This window comes from Canis lupus, chromosome 2 (genome assembly GCF_003254725.2).
Source record: "Canis lupus dingo isolate Sandy chromosome 2, ASM325472v2, whole genome shotgun sequence".
In the NCBI taxonomy this organism is placed as follows: Eukaryota; Metazoa; Chordata; class Mammalia; order Carnivora; family Canidae; genus Canis; species Canis lupus.
Genome location: NC_064244.1, coordinates 52456547 through 52467004, shown reverse-complemented (window position 1 = coordinate 52467004; position 10458 = coordinate 52456547). Strand labels below are relative to the sequence as shown.

The 10458-nt window shown below is 40.1% G+C and overlaps 1 long non-coding RNA gene across 1 annotated transcript; it reads right to left on the bottom strand.

Moving 5' to 3' along the window:
- Positions 1–1321: 1321 nt before the first annotated feature.
- Positions 1322–7514, bottom strand: LOC118354113 (uncharacterized). The gene is made up of 2 exons (XR_004814103.2): positions 7285–7514; positions 1322–1496 (listed from the first exon to the last, which is right to left on the bottom strand). It is a non-coding gene; the product is annotated as an uncharacterized LOC118354113 (long non-coding RNA).
- Between the last annotated feature and the right edge of the window lie 2944 nt (positions 7515–10458).

Below are 10458 nucleotides of genomic sequence, written 5' to 3'. Positions count from 1 at the left end.
CTCCAAACATCTTTCCTTGCCAGCCCTCTGCCCTGCAAACTGTAGCCTCCCCACGCTCCCAGCTCTGTCACCTCGACTCAGGGAGAATGTCAGGCTCTACCTGGGTCTCTTCTCCTGCTGCTGCAGCCTGGAAACTCTGTCCAGAAAGTAAGTTGGTGATTAGGGCTCCCTGAATTTGCTTAATGTTTTTCAGAGATCATTGTCATTTGTTGACTCATGTCATGTGTCTTGAAAGCCACTGTTTCATATATTTGGTCTAGGTTTTGATTGTTTCAGGAGTGCAGGTAAATTCATTTTCTAGGACTTGATCTTGATTAGCAGCAAAAGTCCTCAGTTAAATACACTTGGGGTCTGTTTAAATCTAAGTTTAGGGGATAAAAGTCTCAAAAATGCTCACACTGCCAATGGAGGGGTCTCAGAATCCTCTGTATTTATAGATTGAAGATACCATGTTACTTAGAGCAACCTACCAATACTTTCTATGTAGATGGAGATTAAAATATCAAAACAAAGTCTAGTAGTCAACTAAGTTCTGAAAGAGAAGTAGCATAGATTGTCCAAAATCATTGGCTTTTTTACAGTTGGATTTGCCCATTGCTCTTTATGAGTCAGGTTGACTTGATTTCCAATTTCAAGAGCAGGGATCTGCGGTGATCTGATCTCCCTCCATGCTGAGTGAGTCCTTTATCCTTCTAGTAATATCAACTCCTACTTAAGAAAGGGATTCCTCCATGTTCGCATCACAAACTACCCTTCAGATTCTTTAGAGGGCATTTCCAGGGATGATGTATGTCATTCTCTTCTTTACTCACAGGTTTCCACAGCCAGGTTGCCAGAGGGTCTGGAGGTGAGGGTGAGAAAGTGAAATGGTTGCTGTGAAACTGTTCTGATGATTGAAAGATATGAGCTCCTTTAGGAGCTTTATTTTATGTCATGGTGATGAGCAGCTCCCTCCCCTGTACCAGAGAGAGGCTTCGACTCCTTGCTCTACCTGGGCTGCTGCTTTCTCCAGCTTACCTGCAGTGCACCTGCTGGAGCCAGGTCTCTATGTGTGCATAGAGGCAGGGGAGATGCTTGTGTTCTTACTTTGAAGAAAAAAAAAAGGTATTAGCTACTAACGCTTTCCTTAGGTAACACTGTTCTTCTCACATAGGAACAAATGCTTTCAAAAGCTTTTATGGAACTGGGCAAATCATATAACTTTAGATTTAGGATGAAATTAAAGAGGCCAGAGCCACAGCATTCAAGTGTATAAAGAGGTGAGAGAACCATGTGGGTATTGTGGAATAAGGTTATTAAATCTAAATATGTGCTTTAAAGGTTGGTTTTCAAACTTTAATGTGCATGGAAATCACATGGGAAACATCAAAATGCAGACTCTGATTCCATAGGTCTGGTGTCGGGGGCTGAGTGTCTCCATTTCCCATTAGGCTCCAGGTGATGCCTATGCTGCTAGTTTGGGGATCACACTTTGAGTAGCCAGGTTCTGAAGGCACCTATTAAGGAATAAATATATGAGAAAAACAGAAATAACAGTTACAATCAGCTTTCATTTATTTATTCAGCACCTAAAGGCCTATCATGTATAATAAACTATACTTAGTGATACGGGGAGAAAGGAGAATTAGAATAAAACTTCCTCATGGCGCCTGGGTGGCTCAGTCAGTTAAGCATCTGCCTTCACTCAGGTCATGATCTCAGGGTTCTGGGATCGAGTCCCACCTCAGGCTCCCTGCTCAACAGAGAGTCTGCTTCTCCCTCTGCCTCTCCTCCCTCCCTATTTGCACTCTGTCTTTCTTTCTCTCTCAAATACGTAAGTAAATAATTTTTTTAAAAAAAGAATAAAGCCTCCTCTTGAAGTTCAAAATATATATAAAGCATTAGCCTATAAGTAGGGATAGTATCATACTTTGTGGTTAAAGATACTTGAGTTTGAATCCTGGTTTGTGAAAAATTAATCAAATTACTTAACTACTGTACAATTCAATTTTCTCTTTTGTGAAATGAAAAAAAAATAAAAGTAATGATAGTACCTACAGCTTAGGCATATTCAAGGATGAAATGAGTTGATGCAGATAAGCACCCTAAGAACAAAGACTGGCACATTGAAAAGACCAAAAATTGACTTTATAATCTAAGCAGAAAGGTGAGAAAAGTCATAAAAGGGATTTAGGTAAAATATGAAGTTCAGTCCCAGCCAAAGAGTAGTGACCATTTCTTTCCAATCCCATATCTGGAAATAGTTTTTTCTTCTGCCAAATGCCAGGCAGATATAAAGGGAATCAGTTATCCCTACTGTATGAGGAGAAGATGGGAAAGGAATATGGGAAAAAAGATGTGAGAAGGTTATCATCAATGTTGCTTTGTGTTTCTAATTTTCCTTCTTTTCTTTTATAAACTGGAAGAATTGAATTTGAACTTTGGCTCTGCTACTTATTACCTGAAATAATGATACATTTCTTAATCTGTCTGTGCCTCAGTGGCCTTTTTCTATAGAATGGGGATAACAATGTACAATGGTACAGTTGTGAAAATTAAAAGCAAAAAATGTGGTAGGTTGAATATTGGCCCCCGAAAGATATCTGGGTCCTCATCCCTGGAAATGGTGCATGCTATCTTAGATGGCAAGAGACTTTGCAGACGTGATTAAGAATGTTGAGATAGAGGAGCACCTGGGTGGCTTAGTCCATAGAGTGTCCGACTCAGTTTTGGCTCAAGTCATGATCTCATGGGCAGTAAGATTGAGCCCCACGTTGGGCTCCACACTCAGTGGGCAGTCTACTTGAAGATTCTCTCCCTCTGCTCCTCCACTTACTCTCTCTTTCTATCTCTAAAATAAACAAATAAATCTTTTAAAAAATAGAATTTTGGGTGCCTGGGTGGCTCAGTCAGTTAAGCGTCTGCCTTCAGCTCAGGTCATGATCCTGGAGTCCTGGAATTGAGCCCCACTTTGGGCTCCCTGCTCAGCGGGGAGTCTACTTCTCCCTCTGTCCCTCACTCCACTTGTGTTCTCTCTCTTGCTCTCTCTCTCTCAAATAAAGAAATAAATAAGATCTCAAAAAAATAATTTTGAGACAGAGAACTTATTCTGGATTATTTGGATGGACCCAATGCAATTATAAGTACCCTTATAAGAGGGAAGCAGAACAAGATTTGACACAGAAAAAGGCAATGTGACCTTTTTCAATGTGACCACTGAATCCAAGATGCTGGGTGGCTTGCTTTGATGGTGGTAGAAAATGTCATGAGCCAAGGAATACAAGCAGTACAGCTCTAGAAGATGGAAAAGCCAAGAAAACAGATTCTCCTCTAGAGCCTGCCGAGGTACAGAAAGAGTAAGGCTGACACCTTGGTTTTGCCGCAGTGAAACTGATTTCAGACTTCTGACCTTCAAAACTGTAAGAGAGTAAATGTGCATTGTTTTAAGCCACCAGCATTGTGGTGATTTGTTACAGCTGTCACAGGAAACAAATACAAAAATTATGAAAAGCAGCCATGGAGTGCTTCCCAAATGTCATTTTTCATCCCTTCCCTAATTAGACAGCCATCACTAGCTTAAAACATCTCTAAGTTAAGGCCCCAGGAACAATTTTAATTTTCCCTGAAGAGGTCTAAAGCCATGCAATATATTCTCTTTGTCTGTAAGGTTACATTGTAAATGAAGCAGTCCTCATGGTTTTCCAGAAGGATATTAAGAAATTTGGGGACTCTACTGGTCTTGGAAAGAAGTCAGAAGACTAGGTGACCAGATGTACCAAGTGAAAACACTTGTGGCTTTCACTTTGCCCCAGCAGGGTATTTGTCTTGTGGTCTGAATCAAGTCATATGGATCCTGCCAGAAACTTTAGAAGCTTCAGAACACAAAGATCTAGTTATTTCAGAAGAGAACTTCAGAAGGGAGGAAAAAGGAAGGGATAATGATCTGTGAAATGATTGAAAAGCATCGCTTATGTATCCTTTCAAGTTTCAATTTGGAGTCTAAAACGCATTTTGTTTAGTTCTGTCTCTCTAAGTTGATGTGGACAAATTTTTGATGTTTGTGTCAAGGAGAAAGGTTTATGAAAAGGCTAACTGGTAATATTCTTGCCATGCACTGATCACTAGTTCAGTCATACAATATTAAACTCATGGGCCCTTAAATCTCCAAGAAAAATGTTCAAGAATCTCAGTTATTCCATTAATTATAAAATAAAAGGATCTTTTCTTCCCTCCCCTACACTGCACACTACATCCACACCCTTAGATGCGGGAATGCACCCAGAACAGTCCGACACTTAAGGAGAACAAATAGAGGCAAGTCAGCAGTCAACACCAGCCTTTGTGTGTTCTCACACTACCTATTCCCTTTGATCTTCCATACTCCACTAGCTGACTTTCTTAAAGGGTGATCTGAGTTCCTAGCACAAAGGTTTGTGATTATTCATTCATTCATCTAAGTATTTTTGAGACTACCATGTTGCCATGTTAACTTTAAGTAACACCTAATTAGACATATTAGTTTTGCCAAGACTTAATAGAGAGTTCAAAGCCTCCATAAAAACATGGCATATGATAACCATTTTAGTTAGCCTGGCAAGGAGCCTGGGCACCCTTTGAAAACTCTTTATTCTTTAATTTGGAGAGCCCAGAAGTTGATCCTCAAATGAGATATTTATGGCAGCATTTGGGAGAATGTAACGTGCTAGGTTAGATAATCATTATAATAATTGCAACAACCACATCCCACTAGAAAACATTTGGAGAACAGTCTGTACAGTGGAGGTTCGTGTAGTCAAGTAAGGCTTCTCTCTAAAAGGATTCTTCCTCCAGACTATAAAAGGATTCAGACTGCTCCTGACTTCTGGCCTCCCCATAAAAAAAGAAGAATCTTACTTGTGCTGACTCTGCATTGAGTGCTTTCCCCCCCTCCAGTGAATCCTTGCATACCTGACAATAAGTTGGAGTCCTGACTCCCATATGCAGTATCCCATAAACTAGGTGATACAAATTGCAGGTTTTACCTTTCTTCCTCTTTTCTTGTACTTTTTTTTTCTCTTTTATTCTTTCCAGCCAGCTCTTCTGTTCCCCAGGCCACCAGTCTCCCAATTCTAACCCCTCATTTTAAGGGTCACAGCTATACTACTTAACACCATCATGAGTCAGGAAGGGGATAACAAGCTGTTTTGAGTATTATAAATAGGTGTCAGGAAGTTCATGCATAAAGACCCGTCCCTCCATTTCAGTTTAGAGAGGGAACCTGGGGCCAATCAAGGAGGACCTTGTGGGCTAAGTGAAGGCATTTCAACTTCATCCTGAAATTAGATGTTATTTTTTTGAAGAGATTTTAAATAGATGATGGTGCAACTAGATTTGCATTAGAGATAGATGATTCTAAGAGTAAGGTGGAGGACAGTTGAAACTTCTACAAGGTTGTAGGGAGGTGATCAGTATGACGAGGGCAGGCTTGGGGGCAGACAGGTTCATGAGGAAGGTATTGCGGTGGTGTAGGCAAACAGTGTTCAGACTCTGAATTAAAACAATTACAAGGATAATGGAGTGAAAGGAATTGGATGGGTAATTGATGGCATTAAGGCAACAGCATCTATAGGAAATAGCGTGAGACGTACATGAGAGTGGGAGTCCAGGAATCAAACAGAAGATGAGAAAGCTGGGCCAAAAAAACCTTCCACATTTCTTCGTGTGGAAATAATAGTTCTTCCTAGACTAAACTGTTATTGTTTGTACTTTGTTATGACCTGTATGATATTCTACTTTATGTCTTATTTTTTATTAATGTACTCTATTCTGCTGCAGAGTGGTCAATTTCTAGGGCACAGTAACTGTTGTTTGTCTTTATGTTACACTCCTGAAATGTCTAATTCTATGCCCTAGAATAAATAGGCACTAAGTGGTGAAAGAATGGATTAAATTTTGTAGCACCTTATAGTTTGTGAAGCACTTTTAAAGGTATAAACAATTAGGTACGGGCAACATCTTTGGGAAAGGAAGATTGGCAGTTATTATTCCCATTTTCAGATGAGAAAAACCTATGGTCAGAAATATTAATACAGCATAGCTAGTAACTGGCAGAGCTGGGTTCATACATCTGGTCCAGAATCTACCACTCACCTACGGTTTTTCATAAATGTCTCAGTGTCCTCACTTATGACTGTTTATCCTTAATAAATAAAGTAGCAGATTTTCTAGCCATTATCATGTTAACTACCACAAAAATTAAAAATGGAAAGGAATGCGGAAGACCAACCCACTTAATAAGTGACAGGGTGCTCAGCAGCATTCAACGTCATTTTCTTCCTTCCAAACTCTCTCCATGTGCAGGCATTGGAAATCCAGAAACTCTATTTTCTTTTACTAGAAGGGTTTAGGTTTTGATTTTACCAATGAGAGGCACTCACATAAAATGTAGAATGTGAAAAAAAGAGAGGCTGTTTTCTAGATACAGTTTGGGCAGGCATGTGGTTTTTCCCAAGGATTTCCAGATAACCCTCTGAGAGTCACCTGCCCTCGTACCACAGTTAGCTAAGGTCATGGGTACCAGTCTCTTATGAAGCCTTCATTTCCTGAGTTATTAAATGTTAGCAGTGGTATCCCTGATTTTCACACCACCTAGACTTTCTAGTTTGCAAAAGCTGGTAAATCCTTATATTAAATCCCTTTGTGCTTTAAATACCTATAGTGGTTCAGTTTTCCTGATTCATGCACCATACGAAGAAAATACAAGTATATTAAAAAAAAAAAGTTGCAAGCTGAGATCATGTATTTGAGAGGCAAATAGCCCTGTTGGTCTCATCTACCTTTACAGCATTCTTGCAATACAACATAGTCCTTTATGTGAGAATGCAGGGGAGCGGATCCTAGATTGACAAATACTTTACTCAAAGTGGTTTAAATACACACTTCCAGTGGCTTGATGCTGGGGTTTGATTCTTAGAACATTTAATTTCCCAGAAAACTTGACTCTTTAGAGGAGCCCATTCCCCTAAAAACACTGGTGGAAAGCTGAAGTTTTACCATGGGTGGAATGGAGTTTCACAATGGCCATGTGCAGGAATGAAAGATTGCTAAACTTGACATTTCATGTATAGTCATGTTCAGATGGGTTGCTGATAGATGGATTAAAAAAAAGATTCTTTCCAGTAACCCATGGATTGATGGAAAGATATTCAAATAGACTGGCAGTAGAGTGCCAAAAATTTCCATGCATTCCTTTGGGATTTTTTTTTTTCCATTAAGTAAAATGAAGTTCTTAATGCCTGGAAAAAATATCCAACAATATGACCTTACCTTTCATCAATACTGTTATTGTCCTTTGCTTTTCTGAATTCTTCTGGTCAATGCAGATAATAAAAGCCCCTTGTCAGCCATCCAGCTACGGTGGTGACCTTTCTCTCAAATGAGCATTTCCTATTCACTTACTGCTTTGTGCTAATTTTCTAGGCTAGACAGCATAGTTGCAAACAGAATACACTGGCTTTGGTTCAGTTCTTAATATCTTGGTGAGGGAGGAGGGGAGCAGCTCACCTTTTTCTCAGGTCACTGGATTGCTACCTTTTATAGTGCTGGGCAAGCTGAGTTATTCAATAACTATTGGGCATTTCCACTGCTCTCCTAAGGCACGTAGGCAATTTTGGTGTTGCAGAAACTTACTTCCCCACAAATATATTTGACACTGAATCAAACCTTGATGGGCCAAATTTCATTTTTCCAAACTCTGGGGATGGGTAGACCTGGCTTTGTGTTCAGTTCACTGAATATCTCAAAACTATTTTTCAGATGTCCTGGGTTTGGCCAAAACCAAATATACTTTGCCAAACATTTTACTTAATTTAATAATAAAAAAACCCCATCTGTATTATAATGAAAATTTAATCCATATGTTTGATTCACTTTTTGCACTCAATCCATCAAAATATTTTGTAAGAGTTATCTGAAGTCCAAGAGGCCTTCTATGCCGTTAAAAAAAAAAAAAAAAAAAAAAGAATGAAGCCAGTGCAAGCCTTTCTGCCCCCACCCCAGTGTGTTTTTCCCTGCTCTCAGGGAAGTTCTATTTTCCCAGTCCCCATGTGACTCAAGCCTTATCTGTGTACTCTTTCTCTGACTCCCATTCCACACCGTTTCCACTCTAGTCTGATCACTAATTGAAGTGGCTCATAAAGACATTGTCCATTTTGCTTTCTGGTGTTTCCTGAAGAAGGAAGTAAGTAAAAGAAGGGGGAGTGGAGAAGGGGGGAAAAGACAGAGACCCTTGCTTTTCCTTTGAGAAGAACCTAGTTACATAAACTTAAGCTAACAGGTATCTTCTTTGGCCCTGGCATCGAATGACAAACCATGTTCCCACATTGATGTAACCCATGGTTACATTCTCATTCTCCTTGATGTGGGTGCGTTCAATGTTGAAGAGGGACAAGAGATGATTAAATTTCAGCCCCAATGGAGAATTTTTGGGGAAAAAGGAGACCAAGCATTTGAAAGCTGGTTAATTTCTATTCATTTAAATTTTAAGATGGATTTCAATAGGAGGATACTAGTTGGCTGATTGGAAAGGAGACTGTAGGTTTGATATATCAATATACTTCATGGACTAGCTATGCGTCACTGGGCAACTGGCAATCCAGGGGTGGCTGAGGATGGGGAGGGCAGGTTCAGAGAGGGAGGGGTCAGCAAGGGAGGTTGGTAGCCACGGCTGCTGCTCTTTTCGATGAGGTAATCCTTCCTCAGCCCTGCACTGCTGTCCCTGTGCTTCCTGCCAGTGGCCAAAGAGCTCCAGATGCAATTGATCTCATAGATCAGAACAGAATTGGCTTGGACAGCCTGTTCTTTCCCGGCGATTAGGACACAGCATATTTTTCACCCCCCTCCCCCTCAGCCCTATCTTGGTCTCTTGGCTGAAGGTTCTTTTGTCTTTGGATCAATCTAGGGTTAATCTAAGTTTACTCACTTGCTGCAAGCCGTGAGCTGGCAAGGTAGAGACAATCTTCAAAGAACTCTGAAAACCGTGTTCTCATCATCCATATGTGCTCTGATTTGTTTAACCTCTGTCGATACTGGACTCCAACTAACCTGAAGAAACTGGGCACAGGGCTTAGGAGGATTAAATCGGAGATTAGTTCTCACCTTATCTAAGATGAAATTCTCATTTCGATGTCAACTTGCTAGGAGGCCTCTTGACACTTTATTTTTATCATAGAGAGCATCTAACAGAAGAAGCATGGGACATGAAGGAAATTTCAGAAGACTGCTCTTCTGTGCCTTTGCCTCCAGTAAAGACTGCACTTAAAATATCCCCTTAATAGAGAGCTCCTTCTCCTTCTTTAAACCCTCTCTAGAGAGACCCACAAAGTCTTTGCTAATGTGTTCTGTATCCCTCTAATGTAAGGCAATTCCCTAACGAAACTGATTATGAGATTTGGGGAGTGGAAGTGGGTACGTAGTGAGAGAACTTCTGTCTCCCAAAGAAACTAAGAAGTCAACAGCAAGAGCTGAGAACAGTGTTGTGGTCTGCAAGTTAGGAGAAGCATGTCCTCACTGGACCTAGAAACGAATTCTCTTCTGACTCTGAGTTAGTGACATAACCTTGTTTGGGTTCAAGTTTCCTCATGGGTATAAAGAAGAAGATCCCTCAAGCTGTCAGATCCCTTACAGCTCTAAGATTTTTCTAGCTTGTGATTTAATTCTCTAAGGAAATAAGTTGCAAGGCTCAGAAGGAAAATGTGGTCAGTACCCAGTGGTTAATTAACGTCTGCCTCAGAGTTCCTTACATGTGCAGCAATATAGCCACCAAGTCAGGACATACACTTTTCTTTTTCTTTTTCTTTTTCTTTTCTTTTCTTTTCTTTTCTTTTCTTTTCTTTTCTTTTCTTTTCTTTTCTTTTCTTTTCTTTCTTTTCTTTTCTTTTCTTTTCTTTCTTTTCTTTTCTTTTCTTTCTTTTTTCTTTTTTCTTTTCTTTTCTTTTCTTTTCTTTTTTCTTTCTTTTTTTTTTTTTTTGTTACATACCAGTTTCATGCTTAGGGTTACTAACAGAGTTTCCTAAGCTTGCTACCACCAAGGACAGACGTTGGTCCTTTGGCAACCAGGATCAGGGTAGGGAGCCTGAGAATCTGAGTGCCCTCACGTGGAGCAGTTTCTGTGCTCTGTGAGCACTAAAGGCACGTCTATGTCCACAGACTTCCAGCTTTCTCATAATGGGCCTTTGTTATCAGGGGGGCTAGGCACTCTATGTTCTTTCTCACTGAATTCCCCTGTCCCTTATATTTTGTTTCTCTATGACTAAGGAACTTCTAATAGACTCTAGATTCCAAGGGAAAAGATATAATAAACAGAAAAGACATAGTTTTTATGTACGGAAAATCCCCAGTGTTTTAGGATTATTGATTTTAATGTTTTAGTGATATTACTACTGCTTGGCAGCCTATACTCAGGGAAAGACAGAGTTCCCACCTGGGCCTGGATAATGCTGA